Raw genomic sequence first — 19003 nt, forward strand, 5'->3', positions numbered from 1 at the left:
ATTGTGTGTTCAGAGATGCTCTTCTGTTGTAATGTGTGGTTATTTGCATTACTGTCACCTTCCTGTCAGCTTTGACCAGTCTGGCCATTCTCCTCTGACCGCAGAACTGCTGCTCACTGTATGTTTTTTGCTCAATTCTCTGCAAACTCTAGAGGCTGTAGTGTGTGGAAATCCCAGGAGATCAGCAGTGTCTGAGATACTCAAACCACCCTGTCTGGCACCAACAATCATTCCATGATCAAAGTCACGAAGACCACTTTCTTCCTCATTCTGACATTTGGTCTGAAAAACAGCTGAACCTGTTGACCACGTCTGCATGCTTTTATGGATTTAGTTGCTGCCACATGATTGGCTGATTAAATATTTGCATTAACAAGCTGATGCACAGGTCCACCTAATAAAGTGATCATTGAGTGTATACAGTTCCCTCCAAAAGTATTGGAACAGCAATGTCAATTCCTTTTTTTTAAATGTGCTGATGTAGTCATCATGTCTGTGGTAATGTGCTGATGTAGTCATCATGTCTGTGGTAATGTGCTGATGTAGTAATCATGTCTGTGGTAATGTGTGCTGATGTAGTCATCATGTCAGTGGTAATGTGCTGATGTAGTCATCATGTCTGTGGTAATGTGCTGATGGAGTCATCATGTCTGTGGTAATGTGTGCTGATGTAGTAATCATGTCTGTGGTAATGTGCTGATGTTTCAGGAGTGATTTAAAGGGTTAAATTCCCTGCTGTAAAATCACGCAGCTACCGTTATAGCAAAACCTGTTAGCGGCTCTGAAGCAGCCAGAAGCATAACTGTGCACAAGAATGAGAGCTTGGCAACCCCCCAGGCCCACAAAAGCCAATCAAAATCAGTGTTCACAAGGGCCGTGAGAGTGCCAGAACACAGTAACCACACCAGACTCTCACACTTTACCGTTTCCATGTTCCGATTGGGTCCTCCATGCATTTTCCTTTTCTATTCATTTGTGACTGAAAATAGAAATTAAAGTTTCCATCTCTGTGTTTTGCAACATCAGCAAAGTTTGAGTGTGGCACACAGAGAAAAGAAGACGTACTATAGGTCACATAATCTGGCCAAAAAGCGTCACTTATTTACATGGAAAGTACGCACACATTACATTACATTTTATTCAGCAGACACTGTTATCCAAAGCGACGTACAAAACAGTCACACGAGTCATGTCCCTTTCTCTCTCAAACATCACCATTAATTTATATAGTGCCTTTATCCAAAGCGCTGTACAATTGATGCTTCTCATTCACCCATTCATACACACACTCACACATGAATGTGTGAATGTGCATCACAGTGAATGGCTGTGATGCAAGGCACCGACCAGCTCGTCAGGAGCATTTGGGGGCTAGGTGTCTTGCTCAGGGACACTTTGACACACCCAGGGCACGATCAAACCAGCAACCCTCCGACTGCCAGACAACTGAGCAAATGTTGTGCCTTTTGGTCTTGTCAGAATGATAGGGGAGGGGCACAACTGCTGCTTCGCCATGGAGAGAGGAATAAATCACCGGTGACCGGGCAAAAGCCGACTCTCTAACAAGGATAGACCAAATGAATCCGTTAACCTCCATTAAAATTGGGTCTGGGTCTGAAATTAGCATGGTGATATCTCAGGCATAATCTGCACTAAAATCACCCCCATTAAGAAACAAGAACAATCCGGAGAAGGAGACAGGCTGTCAGAGGGAAGAGCAGAATGCACAAACGCATTACCTGTCCCGGTCTGGGGAAGAATAGAGTACAATAGAGTACAATAGAGTGGAATAGAATAGAAGTTGGTTGTCCCACAAAGGCTGGAAAAATATTTTTGGTCTCACCTCAAATGAAAAAACACATGAAAACAAATACAGTACAATCACACAAAAATAATAGTTCATCATCTGGCTCTGTTCAATTGACTGCCTGGATCACTACTACAGCCAGCAGGCCTGGGTCACTTACTACAGCCAGCAGACCTGGATCACTTACTACAGCCAGCAGATCTGGGTCACTACTACAGCCAGCAGATCTGGGTCACTACTACAGCCAGCAGACCTGGATCACTACTACAGCCAGCAGACCTGGGTCACTACTACAGCCAGCAGACCTGGATCACTACTACAGCCAGCAGACCTGGATCACTACTACAGCCAGCAGACCTGGATCACTACTACAGCCAGCAGACCTGGATCACTTACTACAGCCAGCAGACCTGGGTCACTACTACAGCCAGCAGGCCTGGATCACTACTACAGCCAGCAGGCCTGGATCACTTACTACAGCCAGCAGACCTGGATCACTACTACAGCCAGCAGGCCTGGGTCACTACTACAGCCAGCAGGCCTGGATCACTACTACAGCCAGCAGGCCTGGGTCACTTACTACAGCCAGCAGACCTGGATCACTTACTACAGCCAGCAGACCTGGGTCACTACTACAGCCAGCAGGCCTGGATCACTACTACAGCCAGCAGGCCTGGATCACTTACTACAGCCAGCAGACCTGGATCACTACTACAGCCAGCAGGCCTGGGTCACTACTACAGCCAGCAGGCCTGGATCACTACTACAGCCAGCAGGCCTGGATCACTTACTACAGCCAGCAGACCTGGATCACTACTACAGCCAGCAGGCCTGGGTCACTACTACAGCCAGCAGACCTGGGTCACTACTACAGCCAGCAGGCCTGGATCACTACTACAGCCAGCAGGCCTGGATCACTTATTACAGCCAGCAGGCCTGGATCAAATGCATTTGTTTTGGATTCAAATACTCTTCTGTTCTCGATTAATCTGGAGCAATTGAGCCAAGCAAGAAAACCAGAAGGTGGGGATTGCGCTTTCTAAGAGTATTTCATAAGTTTCAATATACCTCAGTATATAAGCTCAGTAAAGTGAATCCAAAACGATGACGTATTTGGCCTGCTGGGCCCTTTATGACCTGTGTGTACCTGTGTGTACCTGTGTGTACCTGTGTGTACCTGTGTGTACATGTGTGTACCTGTGTGTACCTGCTGCAACATCACAGCACTTTAACACTACAGCGTACCCTGCTGCAACATCACAGCACTTTAACACTACAGCGTACGAGGCCAATCGGAATGCTTTGACATTATGCATCTGGCCAATCACTGTGCTTAAAAGAAACGGTTAGTGTAGTTTTGTTTTGTTGGGTTATTATAAATAACCGCCAACCGGAGGAAGGCTGCAGCGCAGGAACAGGGAGGGAGGGGTTTGTGGGTCACGCGCGTCTGGGGGTTTGTGGGTCACTCACGTCTGGGGGTTTGTGGGTCACTCACGTCTGAGGGTTTGTGGGTCACTCACGTCTGGGGGTTTGTGGGTCACTCACGTCTGGGGGTTTGTGGGTCACGCACGTCTGGGGGTTTGTGGGTCACTCACGTCTGGGGGTTTGTGGGTCACGCACGTCTGGGGGTTTGTGGGTCACGCACGTCTGGGGGTTTGTGGGTCACTCACGTCTGGGGGTTTGTGGGTCACTCACGTCTGGGGGTTTGTGGGTCACTCACGTCTGAGGGTTTGTGGGTCACTCACGTCTGGGGGTTTGTGGGTCACTCACGTCTGGGGGTTTGTGGGTCACTCACGTCTGGGGGTTTGTGGGTCACTCACGTCTGGGGGTTTGTGGGTCACGCACGTCTGGGGGTTTGTGGGTCACTCACGTCTGAGGGTTTGTGGGTCACTCACGTCTGGGGGTTTGTGGGTCACGCGCGTCTGGGGGTTTGTGGGTCACGCACGTCTGGGGGTTTGTGGGTCACGCACGTCTGGGGGTTTGTGGGTCACTCACGGCCGGGACATGGTGCGAGGAATGCGGCCATCTCCTAAAATGGAGGGTGAAAGACTGAACGGTAAATGGTTCGCAGAAAGGGAAGGTCAGTCGGATAAACGGACAGGATATGTTGATGCCAGTGCACAACAGGCAAGGATTTCTGATTTGGCTCCTCTGGCGGGAATATTTGCTCACTGTTAATCAACTGCTGTTGGCTCTGCAGCAAAGCCGAAATGTTCCCATTCCTGTCGGAGCTGAAGCTAAATGTGGACCAGGGCAGCATCCCACGCTCCGGTAGCAATGTAAAACTTTCCCTAAAAACTCTCCGAAGGCCTCCATGAAACCATCCCGCAAACGCTTTCTGAAAGTCTGAAAGTTTATATGCATAGACCGATGTTCTTTTATTAGACCTGTTGTTAACAGTATTTTAGAGTACTGTAGTTTACTATTGGGGCAGAACACACACACACATACACATACACATACACATACACATACACATACACATACACACACTCACACACAGACCTACACACTCACACTCACACTCACACTCACACTCACACTCACACTCACACTCACACTCACACTCACACTCACACTCACACTCACACTCACACAGACCTACACACACACACACAGACCTACACACAGACCTACACACAGACCTACACACACACACACACACACACACACACAGAGACCTACACACACACACACACACACACACACACACACCACACAGACACACACAAACACACACAGACCTACACACACACACACACACACACACAAACACACAGACCTACACACACACACACACACACACAGACCTACACATACACACACACACACACACACACACACACAGACCTACACATACACACACACACACACACACACACACAGACCTACACATACACAGACCTACACACACGCACACATACACACACATACAGACCTACACACACACACAGACCTACACATATACACACACACACACACACACACACACACCCAGACCCACACACACACACACAGACCTACACATACACACACACACACACACTACATCAATAACAGCAGAAAACATCCTTATTTAGCAATCCCCAGCCGCCATTAGTAAAAACAATTTGACATTTCTCACTGATAAAGCAAAGCCAAGCACACATGCGTACCCTTGCATAACACAGTGGTCATGCACACTTCTGACACCATTGCGAATAGAAATATTGTCAGTAATCTGAACACCATAAATGGCATGCCCCCCTTTTCAACTCTGGCTTTCCTTCCGTCTTTGGGTCAGTTCTGGAGATACTCCAAAACTGCAGTATTTAAGAACAGTGCGTCTCTGCAGAGGAGCAGAGATAAACCACAGGTTACTGGCATTATTTTTCACCTGACAATTGTAAACAAATTACTCTCATTATACTGGGCTGTAATTAAGGTAGCGAACGTGCATTGCTTTCTTTCATTCACAAGTAATCTCATTATTGTGCAGAAATTAAATAGTGAAAGAAATTGGGCACTTATTACACTGAATAGATCACAGTAATTGCGGTCACTGCACACCAATTACTATGTCGAATGAGCATTACTTACTGTAAATAATGCATATGGCCTGCTGTTGATAATAATCACATGGATTATTAACTACTGCACACAAATTACTACACTAATTGTTATTGCTCACTGATTATTCTTATTTATGCTGATTACTCCAATGGAAGTTCACAAAGTGTGCTCTGACATTATTGATTAATAAGTGTTAGTACGATATAATACGATAAGAGCACAGTGTTTGTGTCACATTATGATAATGAGAGAACAGTGTTTGTGTAACATTATGATAATGCAAGAACAGTGTTTGTGTAACATTATGATAATGCAAGAACAGTGTTTGTGTAACATTATGATAATGCAAGAACAGTGTGTGTGTAACATTATGATAATGCAAGAACAGTGTGTGTAACATTATGATAATGCAAGAACAGTGTGTGTAACATTATGATAATGCAAGAACAGTGTTTGTGTAACATTATGATAATGCAAGAACAGTGTTTGAGTAACATTATGATAATGCAAGAACAGTGTTTGTGTAACATTATGATAATGAGAGAACAGTGTCATTGGTCAGATGGTTGTGTGTTATTTGCAGATATCTTAAACTTGTGTCCTCAGACAGACTGATCAGGGTTCAGTCCTTAATCCTGGCTGTGTGTGGCGATTGTGAGTATGGTCTACTAAACCTCAGCTCTCCTAAATACCGGATTCAGCACCTCTCTTCAAACGGTGCTAAGCTTCTGCCGTCTTATCGGCCCCTTTTGAAGCTGTCCGTCCCCGGTGCCCCCTCCTTAGTCACCCCCCCCCCCCCCCCCCCAACCACACACACCCTCACACCCCCTCATCACCACACGCGACAGTTTAGCTCCAGAAAACGTCTGCTCAGGACTTCACATGGATGCTAAAATGACAAGGCACACAGACACAAGACACACTTCTCAGAGTGAGGAGTCTGACAGGTGGGGATGAAATGAAAGACTTGAACTTTAGCAAACTCTGTCACTGTGTGTGGTGTGTGTATGTGTGTAGGGAAAGGGGTGTCTAAGTACCCCCCGCCCCCCCCCTCCTTTTGAAGCTGTCCATCCCCCGTGCCCCCTCCTTAGTCACCCCCCCCACACACACACACACGCACACGCACACGCACACACACACACGCACACGCACGCACACACACACACGCACGCACGCACGCACGCGCACACATTCCACCACCTGTCGCAGTGTAGCTGTAGCACAGTGTAGCTTCTCATTCACACAATAAACACCAGATTCCTGTTCAACTACCAGCCCTCCTATTTATACCACACAGCTGCTGAGCAGCATGACACACAAGCACATGCAGCTGCATCTATGTTTATAGTGCTTTTAATACCCACGGCTTATTGTTTCTAATATTTCTTTCTTGTATCACTTTTAGTATGCATCACATCACGGCCAATGTCACACTACAAAAAAGGATAATTCAGTGAATAATAAACCAGAGGTGTGGAGTGACCACTCCAGTGTTGCTCAAACTTTGTGTAAATGTTCTATATCTATTCAATAGAGAACATACCCAACATTAGACTCATTGCATTTTTTGTTGTAGAGATATTGGCTTTTAAACATTGCGGGGGGTGGTGACACCCAAAAAGTCACTTGCGAGTGGAATTTGGGGTGTTGCTTTTGGAGTGTCACATCCAAAATCTTGACACACTTTTCTGTTTGCTTTTAGATTATGGACTCCAATTTTGATAATACTGCTCAGAAAAACAATTAATGGCTTTGATGCTGAATAAGACAAAAGAAATGCCAATGAGGGAAGACAGTTTGACTCATTTCAAAATGAGCTAATTTTTCACTTGTCAAGCAACAGTAACTTATACTGTAACAAGCTAAATAGTCTTGTAATATGTCTTATTACAAGAGTAAAACACTTGAAGACAGTTTTTGCAGAGTATATTTTTATTTTTATCTGAGCTTCTATCAGTTTAAAGTTCAATTGTAATGTTAAATGAATATCTCAGACTACCAGACAAGATCTCCTTCAGTGCATCTTTCTAGAACCTGGTTGTTATTGTTATTTTAAGGAATGAAAGATGTGTTTCCCCTTGTGAAGTTGAGTTCTGAAAACACAGCCAGCTGGAACTAAAATGGCGTACCTCAGAAAGCCAGCGTACAGCCTCCGATAGCCTCATTTATCAGAAGGTTTCCTGACTCCTCATATCTAATCTTAAAGCTTTAGAGAATGTTCCTGTCCAAATTTCACGTGGCGTGACTGAATGTGTGACTGGTGTGAGACAACACCGAAGGAAGCTCTGTGACAATAAGAAACCCAGGGAAAGTTCATATTTTTGTACACAGGTTTCATATTTTGCCAGGAACATTTCAGCCCAGAAGTATTTGGACAGTTATTGTAACACTGTTCTGTTCTTTTGGCTCTGAACTCCAGCACATTGGAACAAAACAATGAATAGGAGGTTAAAGTTAAAGTGCAGACTGTCACGTTTAATTTGAGACTATGTACATCCATATTTGAAGATCCATGTAGGAATTACATCCCTTTTTATACAAAGTCCCTACATTTTATGGGACCAAAGAATTGCTTCCTTAGTGCAGGTATAAGAAATCTTTCAGTATCTAGTCTTGTTTCTGGGCTTTTGGTTGCCCTTTGAATCTGCTATTGTGTTTGTCAACATGAGGACCAGAGCTACGAGACTGTGCCAGAGACTGTGCCAATGACATTCAAGGAAACCATTATGAGAAATAAGAAGGAAAAAGACAGAGAGATGGGGCAAACAATAGGCTTACCGAAACAAACTGCCGCTATGACTCATGAGGTAAATATGCCCACATCCCTCCAACTGACACAGTGTGGGCACCCCTGGTTCAAATGTCTGTTACAATGAATCTGTATGTGATCGAAAGCAAACCTGAACTCTAAATGGTACAGAGTTAAGACCTTTCTGCAAATTTTAAAGCAAGATTGCTGTTTATTTTCATTTTCTACTGTTTATAAATTATTAAAAAAAGGAAGTGGGAACCCTTTTGGATTATTCTTTGTTACTTCTTAAAAAGATGATTAGAGGCCAAGACCCAGGTGATTTACTTTAAGGGCTTCAGTGAGTCAGGTGAATGCAAAGTGAGGGATGAACTTTTTATTCTGAAGTAACTCCATGCCTTCTAATCTATCAAACTGCAGTGGCTGTTCTGTCTGGCGTTAACAGCCATGGGTTCCTCTAAACAGTTGTCCAAGGATTTCAGAATGAAATCTCAATGTTTCAAGCTACTTATTTCCACTGAAACATTATTAGAAAATAAATGGAACAGCTGAAGTCAAGGTCAGGTCTGGAATGGCCCAAGACCTGGTGAGAAATGTTCAGAAGAACCCACACATCACTGCAAAAGAGCTGCAAAAAAGTGTAGCAAACACAGGTCTAGCTGTTCACAGGACAACAATACAACATACTTTACACAACAAAGACCAATATGGCAAAGACGGATGAAGATTTTGGAATGGCCACCACAGACCCCCGACTTGAATATTATTGGAGGTCTGTGGATAGATCTCAAACATGTCATGCATGCAAGGAGGCTGAAGAATATTTCTGAGCTAGAGGTGTTCTGCCAGGAAGAATGGGGAAAAAGCGAGAATTGAAAGACTCTTAGCTGGCTATGGAAAGTGTTTGCAGCTGTTATAGTTGCTAGAGTTGCCATAGTTGCTGTTATAGCTGTTATAGTTGCCAGAGTAACAAAGTACTAACTGATAGGGTTCCCAAACCTTTGCACAGTGCCCTTTTCCTATTTATTATTTTGAAACAGCAAAACTTTTAACAAAAAAGTAAACTTGGGAAGAAATTTGTTGTGTTTAACTTTGTACTATTTAGAGGTCAGGTTCACTTCTGTTCACTTAGATATTAATTGTAAAAGGCTTTTGTAAAAGCTGCAAGCCAACCAAATCTGGAACATGGACTGCAGTAAAAAGAGGTGTCACAGGTTTTACTCAGCACAGTTATCCAGCTAAATCTGTAATCCTGCCCCGAGAAATTCTCCAGAGGGTGGTTACTGGCACAGCACTACAAATCCAAGATACAACATCTGGTTTGAAATACCACTTAATTCTCAACATATTTGCCTTCGGGCTAGCTAAATGGGACATTATGTTCTAGGCTTTGTTAGAAACCACTGGGCACCTCAATGAACACCAAAATGTCTTAAAAATGCTATGGACAAATTGCTGAGGGCAGCAATCAGCCAACTCACAGTGTTCTGGAGAACAGACAAACTGACACACCAATTTATACTACCATTTTAAAGCCACTGAGATTTCAGTTACAAATATGAAAGCAGTTGAGTAATCAAATAACTCAAATAAAGGTGGATAAATACAAAGACTTCAGAAGACACAACAAACCTGTTTAACGCTGAACCGGCTGCACTATGCTTGATTAAAGATTCAAGAAGTCAAACGCATTATTAGTCAGTTAGACAGACAGCCACACTCCAGCTACCTGGACCTCCCTCTGCTGCCATGGCATAATTACAAAGCGGTGCTAAGCCACAGTCAGACAGCATTCTCCTCTGTGTTTAAAACATTAAAATAGAGCCCAGAGCCTTAACCCCAGAAGCTTCCAGCGGTTTAATTAATTAAATCCCTCATTTCCGTGCTAACTTAAACCTGCGGTTTCTTGGCTCACCTGCCCGTGTCTGCCAGAAGTGGGATTAGACCAGGTCTACAGCTGGGTGGAGTCCCTCTGCCATCTCACTGCACAACAACCGTATAATTAGGGGATGTTACAGCTTCTCACTGAGCGAGCAGATCTACACTCACACACTGAGCAGATCTACACTCAAACTGAGCAGATCTACACTCAAACTGAGCAGATCTACACTCACACACTCAGCAGATCTATACTCTCACATTGAGCAGATCTACACTCAGACTGAGCAGATCTACACTCTCACACTGAGCAGATCTACACTCAGACTGAGCAGATCTACACTCTCATACTGAGCAGATCTATACTCTCACACTGAGCAGATCTACACTCTCACACTGAGCAGATCTACACTCTCACACTGAGCAGATCTACACTCTCACACTGAGCAGATCTATACTCTCACACTGAGCAGATCTACACTCTCACACTGAGCAGATCTACACTCACACTGAGCAGATCTACACTCACACTGAGCAGATCTACACTCTCATACTGAGCAGATCTACACTCTCATACTGAGCAGATCTACACTCTCACACTGAGCAGATCTACACTCTCACACTGAGCAGATCTACACTCTCACACTGAGCAGATCTACACTCTCACACTGAGCAGATCTACACTCTCACACTGAGCAGATCTACACTCACACTGAGCAGATCTACACTCACACTGAGCAGATCTACACTCTCATACTGAGCAGATCTACACTCTCATACTGAGCAGATCTACACTCTCATACTGAGCAGATCTACACTCTCACACTGAGCAGATCTACACTCTCACACTGAGCAGATCTACACTCTCACACTGAGCAGATCTACACTCTCACACTGAGCAGATCTACACTCTCACACTGAGCAGATCTACACTCTCACACTGAGCAGATCTATACTCTCACACTGAGCAGATCTATAATCTCATACTGAGCAGATCTACACTCTCACACTGAGCAGATCTACACTCACACACTGAGCAGATCTACACTCTCACACTGAGCAGATCTACACTCTCACTGAGCAGATCTACACTCTCACACTGAGCAGATCTACACTCTCACACTGTAGAACAGCACAACTCTCTAATTGACCAGATCTGTACTGGCACAGAGCAGACCAGCTCTGATCTCATGTTGCTAGGAGAAGTGGCTGTTGTGGCTGTGATGTTGTGATGTTGTGCTTACAGTAATGACCCTCTGTGCCGTGAGGCACCAGCTCTCCCACTGGCTGCAGCCCAGGAATGTGCAGTATGGAGGCTTAATGCCCCTGGCAGGGGCAGCTGGGCGGATTAGCTACCCTTTTGCCCGCTGCATTGTGTCCATTGCTGTAGGAAGAGGATCAGAGGGTTTAACATTCCCAAGTCACGTCAGGTGCTGTCATGTTTGAAGTCCTAGTGACATGAACAAGTGCCCTGACCCCACAACACACAGCATTAATACTGTAGTATTAATAACAATTCTATCTATATTCAACATGCAGCACTTAAATATCCTTCATAGAGAGTGTTTATTGAGTCTTTATATATCATTTTATGGATTATTAGTAGCCCATAATCCCTAAAATGACAGTTACTGAAAAGAGAGCAGGACTGGCCACTCTGCTTTCACATTTGTTTTTCTTTATTCAGACGGGTAGAAAGCAGAGAGGGTGCCATGGTGAAGATCAGTCTCAAATACTTGACTGATCTTGCCTGAGGACCAGAAGGTGGGGTTTGCGCTTGTTGAGAGTATTTCATAGGTACCAATACACCAGACAAGCTCAGTAAAGCATAGAAATGTATTTGAATCCAAAACAATTATATACAGACAATTATCAGAGACACCTTAAAAGTACTCTCTGAATATACAATATCAAAATCCAATCAAATTGCCCTACAAACAACATATTTATATTTATATATTTATGTCAGTGACAACATTATAATTCAACGTTCTCAGTGTGCCCAGTGTGATGTGTTTGAGTGAGGTCGTGGGATTGGCTTTGACATACACTCAGGCACTCCCATTTGGAAGAAAAGATTGCATAATGGATAGAATGATGGCATTTAAAACCAAAAAAACTACATCAATATAAACACTGCTTCTTCCGAGCTGGACAAAATCCAGTTTGGCTTTGGTCTGTCAGGTTCAGAACCTTCCTCTTCCTGCTTTGAGTGATTTTGGGAGGACTCAAAGCAGGAACTTATACACTGAATGCACTTTTAAATAGTGTGGCTGAATGTCACTGCTTCTTAGCTGCAAGCACATACAGTGGGGCCTCAAAACGCGCTACAAAATGGCTACATATAATAAACTAGATTATAGATAATTATATATATTTTATGTTTAAACATACTGGATGAGTAGTAATTACAATTAGTCTATACTTTTATTTTAATACATTTACTCTCATGTTTCAATGTTTTTTATTTATCTATTTTTTTCTGAAAACCACTGGTGTCAAAATTATTGGCACCCTTAACATTTATTGTAAATTGGCAATACAATTTTACTTTAATTTAGTTAATCTAAGTCTAGAGGAACTATATTGTGTCATTCCATCACGTCCTGTTTCACTAGAGTATAGAAATTAGGTAACAAGCATGCTAAATCCCTCCGTCAACCATCAGCATGGGAAAAGCCAAAGAACTGTCAATTCAGGATAGATGTTAACTGACCATCCACAAGTCTGGTAATGGGCACAAAAAATACAGTACCAGTCAAAAGTTTTGATATACCATGCTTTTTTGATTAATGTTTTATTTGCACTGTTTGTAATCAAACAATTCATATGTGGTCAAAGTGCAGTTTCGCTGCTTTTATTATAGAGTATTTCTGTACATATTGGTTTCACCATGTAGTAATTACAGTACCTTTTATATATAGCCCCACGTTTCAGACAAATAAACATAACGTCAAATAAAATAGTCATGCAAACCATGACTTCCTGATTGGTCTGTGACCAATCAACATCACTAGAGTCTGGATATCTTCAGATTGTCCTACAAGTGATACTACATTTGAATGGATCTCTATGGGAATTGGAGTGTGGGACCTGATTAATCTGTAAATTATGCCAATACAGTATGGAACACATTTGTTGGCCAAATGATCTTAAGTCATCAAGTGTCGGAGGTATCAAACCAGCCTCAAACAACCGTGCTGCTACTAGATATACAATAGATACTTCAAGGGTTGTTTCTCCTAAATAATTCTTCCATTGAGTTCAACAGGAAAATTAGTCAGGAGAAATGTCCCTTGTATCTACTGTAGTGCTACTCAACTCCACGTCCTGCAGTGTCTGCAGTGCTACTCAACTCCACGTCCTGCAGTGTCTGCAGCGCTACTCAACTCCACGTCCTGCAGTGTCTGCATTGCTACTCAACTCCACGTCCTGCAGTGTCTGCAGAGCTACTCAACTCCACGTCCTGCGGGTTACAGTGTCTGCAGAGGTACTCAACTCCACGTCCTGCAGTGTCTGCAGTGCTACTCAACTCCACGTCCTGCAGTGTCTGCAGAGGTACTCAACTCCACGTCCTGCAGTGTCTGCAGTGCTACTCAACTCCACGTCCTGCAGTGTCTGCAGTGCTACTCAACTCCACGTCCTGCAGTGTCTGCAGCGCTACTCAACTCCACGTCCTGCAGTGTCTGCATTGCTACTCAACTCCACGTCCTGCAGTGTCTGCAGAGCTACTCAACTCCACGTCCTGCGGGTTACAGTGTCTGCAGAGGTACTCAACTCCACGTCCTGCAGTGTCTGCAGTGCTACTCAACTCCACGTCCTGCAGTGTCTGCAGTGCTACTCAACTCCACGTCCTGCAGTGTCTGCAGTGCTACTCAACTCCACGTCCTGCAGTGTCTGCAGTGCTACTCAACTCCACGTCCTGCAGTGTCTGCAGTGCTACTCAACTCCACGTCCTGCAGTGTCTGCAGCGCTACTCAACTCCACGTCCTGCAGTGTCTGCATTGCTACTCAACTCCACGTCCTGCAGTGTCTGCAGAGCTACTCAACTCCACGTCCTGCGGGTTACAGTGTCTGCAGAGGTACTCAACTCCACGTCCTGCAGTGTCTGCAGTGCTACTCAACTCCACGTCCTGCAGTGTCTGCAGTGCTACTCAACTCCACGTCCTGCAGTGTCTGCAGTGCTACTCAACTCCACGTCCTGCAGTGCTACTCAACTCCACGTCCTGCAGTGTCTGCAGTGCTACTCAACTCCACGTCCTACAGTGTCTGCAGTGCTACTCAACTCCACGTCCTGCAGTGTCTGCAGTGCTACTCAACTCCACGTCCTGCAGTGTCTGCAGCGCTACTCAACTCCACGTCCTGCGGGCCGCAGTATTATCTGAACCAAGCGGGACAACTCATTTGTTAAATCAGATGGTGTTTGGTGCGAATACCTGCAGACACTGCGGCCTTTGGAGTTGAGTAGCGCTGATCTCCAGTATATCTGGCAGCAGCTCATCTGATACCTTGGACCCTTGATGACATAACGCCATTTAACCAACAAATGTGTTCCATACTGTTTTTACTGAATAATTACTGATAATTTAACTGAATCCAGTCCCACTCCCCAGTTCCTATAGAGATCCATTCAAATGCAAAAAGATTTTTGTATCACTTGCCAGACAACCTGAAAATATGATATCCAGACTCTGGTGATGTTGATAGGTCACAGACTTCAAGAAGTCATGGCATGCAAACAATATGCAACCAAATATAAAACATGACTATTTTATTTGACATTTTGTTCATTTGTCTCAAACACTGAAATACAGGGCTATGTATAAAGAGTACTGTAATTACGACATGGTGAAACCAATCTGTAAAAAAATACCACTTAATAAAAGCAGAGAATCTGCACTTTCACCACGTTAGAATTGTTTGATTAGAAACAGAGAAAATAAAACATTTATAGGAAAACGTTATAAACGGCAAGGTGTGTCCAAACTTTTGACTGGTACTGTACATAATCGGTTCAACATATCACTTAGCATTGTCAGGGCAATAATACAAAGGCATAACACATATAGAATGGTTGCAAACTTGCCAGGAAGAGGATGTAAGTGCATGTTATCCCCACGGATGGGAAGGAAGATGGAGAAGGAGGCCATAAAGAACCCAAGGATCACAGTTTATGAATTGCAGAGATTGGTTGTGTCTTGGGGTCACCAATTCTAAAAAAAACAATGGCACCTCCATTCCAGCAAACTCTTTGGAAGGGTGGCACAAAGACAGCCCTTACAGAGCACAATAAACAAAACCAAGCATCTCGAGCTGGCCAAACCTCATTGGAATTATGACTGGAAGAGAGTGTATGGTCAGATGAGACCACATTTTAAACATTTTGGCCATACAACAGGAGAAGCACCTCATACCTACTGTCAAATATGGTGGTGGATCATTGATGTTTTGGAGATGTTTTGCTGCCAGTAGTCCAGGGGCACAATTTCAATAGCTCAATAACACAATGAATTCAACAAAGTACCAGGAAATCTTGGCAGAAAATCTGCTTGCCTCTACTAGGAAGCTGAGACTTGGTTGTCGATAGATTATCCAGTAGAACAATGACTCCAAGCATAAATCAAAATCCACACAGAAATGGTTAAGTAAAACAAAAACCATGTTTGGCAATGGCCACCAGACTTAAATCCCATGAAAAACCAAATGTGTTCTCTAACCTTATCACAAATTATAGGAAAAGTCTGTCATCTTTGCACAAAGTATTACACCAGGGGTGCCAAACTTTGTTTGATTCTACTGAATCATTAATAAAGCACACTACTTAACGCATGTTGGGACATAAAGCGTATGTGTATAACTATTATTTTTTAGTTTATAGCATTTTTTGTGAATATCTATCCGCTGCATCTTCCCAAGTCCCAACAATTTTTGTCCCTTGTAGGGGACATGCGTTTGTCTCATCTGAAGAGCCATATATTCTGATATGCTGAAACCTACACCACATTCAAAAATAATAATATAATACAATTTTCTCTTATTTTTTAAGTGTAACTGCCATTAAATCCCAAGAGTGATGTATGGCACTCCCCATCTAATACCTTTTCAACCAAAGCCCAAAGCCCTATGTACTGAAACAGTTATTAAAAATATTTCCACAGCACATGCACTGTATTTTCATCCAAGACACTTGTTTTGTAAAACAAAACAAAAATGAGGAGGATAAGATGAAATGCTCACTTTAAATGCAACAGAAACCACAGAGTAAGAAAGTAAATGTTGTTGGAGTATTTTTACGAATAAAAGCTGCTGTCATTTCCACAGAAATCACTCTACCCCCACCTCCTCCTCCTGACCCCAGGAGCCTTGCTTGACCCCCACTTGACCTCTGACACCTCATTGAGGTCGTCACAGCAACAGTCCCAGTAGACTGGCTGTATTTTGTGGTGAGGAGTTGCCTAGCAACTACCAGAATGCACCAAATCCTTAAGGACAATTCGGTGCGAAGAGCATTCTCAGAAGATTCTGGAAGTTGGGGTGGGGGGGGTAAGGGTTGGGTTTGTCTGTCATCTCTCTCTTTGTGCCCAGCAGATCACATGGTTTCAGAGGCGTTTTGTGCTGCACATGAAAAGGGACCTCAGACAGGAATGTGACACAGAGCAAAACCAAGATACCCAAATATTTCTGCCTGTTTTGCTGAAGGCTGGCATCAGATAAAAGACTGAATGGAGTATAGAATAGCACTGTGAACAGAAAGTACACAAAGAGCAGGTCTGGACACAGAAACCTGGACAACCCAAATACACACAAACACACACACATACACTTAGAGACGCACATTCACTCACACACATACACACACATAGACACAGAGAGAGACACACACTCACACAAACGCACAAACACATACAGACTCACACATAGACACACACACATACAGACACACACACACACACACACACACACACACACACATACACTTAAAGAGACACACATTCACACACACACACACACTCACACACATACAGAGACACACTCACACAGACACACATGTGCAGATACACAGAAACAGTATGACTGTATGGTCCCAAAGGTTTTATCCTTGACAGAGCATGTCAACAAAAACCACAGTTTTCCATCAGTGCCCTTGACGCCAACTGTGTTCAGCCATGATGGCCAGCCCAGCAATGAAAAGCCATTAGCCAGTGTGTCAAAACTAACAGGAGTGGATGAAACAGAACCTGTAAAAGTGGAAAATGTCTAAAAGCTCTTTCAAGTCGAGTTCGGCATCTTCATGCAGCCTTTTGTTTTACACATTGCCCACCACACCTCCTCCACTGTAGTTCCTTGGATAAGGTAGATTAAATTCCATATAACTTTTTACGAGTATTTATACATGGCACACAACATTTTCTGCTTAATTTCAAAATAGTTTAGGCTTATATAAAAGACCAAGCGAAACTAAATTATATAAGACAGGCCTTAAGAGATGGGTGATGAACATTTCTGGCATCAATAATAGGTGACCAAGACGGTTGTGCTTTTAACTTTTCTATATTATTTATAGACCAAGCTCTTCAGTGGGTGGTTGTTGAGCTCAGCGGGTTTGTTGAACAAATACAGTCTGCGCATCTTGTCATTGTAAGCCAACAAAGAGGTGGAATAAATACAAATAACTTTTCTAATGGCAGACATCCGGGAAAATGGTAATACGAATAAGTGCCACACCGCCACTTTCGTTCATATGGAAACAAATGTGTAAATTCTCAATTTTAGCAATTATCATTGCATATGCGCTATACCATTTCCCTGTCAGTAATGAGCTGAACTGGTCGACAGAAATACCAGAGTTAAACGCTCGAGGCTACAACTGACTATTGTTCCCTGTTCAAGTGAGACATTTTTTACGTGATTTTTACAAGCACAAGAAAACACTCAGGTTTATGTACCAGACTACAGACTCACTAGTTCGTAAAAAATCATCAAGATTATTGGCTTGACCACGCTCAAATATTCAAACTGCTTCTCAACTTAAACGTTGCATGGCATTTGGTGAGGAAGAGAGAACTTACCTAGTAATGTTTTCTTTTTCGGTATTGCAGATTAAAATGTGCTTGCTCTGCTGATGTGCAGGTAGATGCTGTCTCCCCCAATTGTCGCTACATTGCGCTGGCGACTGAACACTGTTTCAGCGCACCGTCCGGCACAAAGGCACTCGAAACTCTTCCACAAGTTTAAATCACCCTCAAACAATCCACTTGTGAAAGTCCGCTTTGGTTCTGAAGTCGTAAAAAGCTGTAAAAAGGAACGAAGCGTGCGATCTTAGCCGAGTCTTTTGTGATATGTCAGAAAGTCTTTGATGCGTTTGATTAATCGTGCCTCTGCCCTCCGCCTTTCTCAAAACTCTTGAAAGAGAAAAAGAAACATATCCCTGCACACTGCAGTAAGTCCCCAGTCAAGTGCTGGCAGGTGTTGAGATCTCTCTCTCTCTCTCTCTCTCTCTCTCTCTCTCTCTCTCTCTCTCTCTCTCTCTCTCTCTCTCTCTCCGTCTGATCTCTCCGCGTTAACCCAGGTTCCAAAACATTTTCAGTCAAATTTAGTTTTTTATGTTTATTGCTGCAAGTCATCCCTCAACTTTCAGGATAATACCACCTTTTGAATGATTACGCCATGTGTATAATCATTAGTATAACGATTTACCATTTCTATCTTTGCAAATGTTTACTCATATTTAGGAGTTTGTTTTGAGCCAATTATTTTCTTGTTATAAGCTTTAGCATTATTTCTGCTTAAGCGTTGTTATTGGGTCCATCACATTTTAAACACACTGTACTTTCACACTTCTGAACAATTACTATACAATATATTGTGTTGAATCCGCACTCAACACACGTAGCATCAAATAATAAAATGCGCTGTTATACTGAAACACACGGAAGGTCCACACCATCACGAAGACTCGCTTTCACTGCAAAGCGAGCCGCAGTGGGAATCACGCCTGCAGTCGTCGCATCTGGTGT

The 19003-nt window shown here is 43.4% G+C and overlaps 1 protein-coding gene across 1 annotated transcript in view; it reads right to left on the minus strand.

The window, feature by feature from the left end:
• Window positions 1–18428, minus strand: part of sema3gb (sema domain, immunoglobulin domain (Ig), short basic domain, secreted, (semaphorin) 3Gb) — a 41075-nt gene extending 22647 nt beyond the window's left edge. The window contains exon 1 of the mRNA XM_061257729.1: window positions 18056–18428. The gene's annotated coding sequence lies outside the window, so the exon portion shown is untranslated. The remainder of the gene's footprint in view (window positions 1–18055) is intronic.
• Window positions 18429–19003: the final 575 nt, after the last annotated feature.

Source organism: Conger conger, chromosome 10 (genome assembly GCF_963514075.1).
Source record: "Conger conger chromosome 10, fConCon1.1, whole genome shotgun sequence".
Classification (NCBI taxonomy): domain Eukaryota; kingdom Metazoa; phylum Chordata; class Actinopteri; order Anguilliformes; family Congridae; genus Conger; species Conger conger.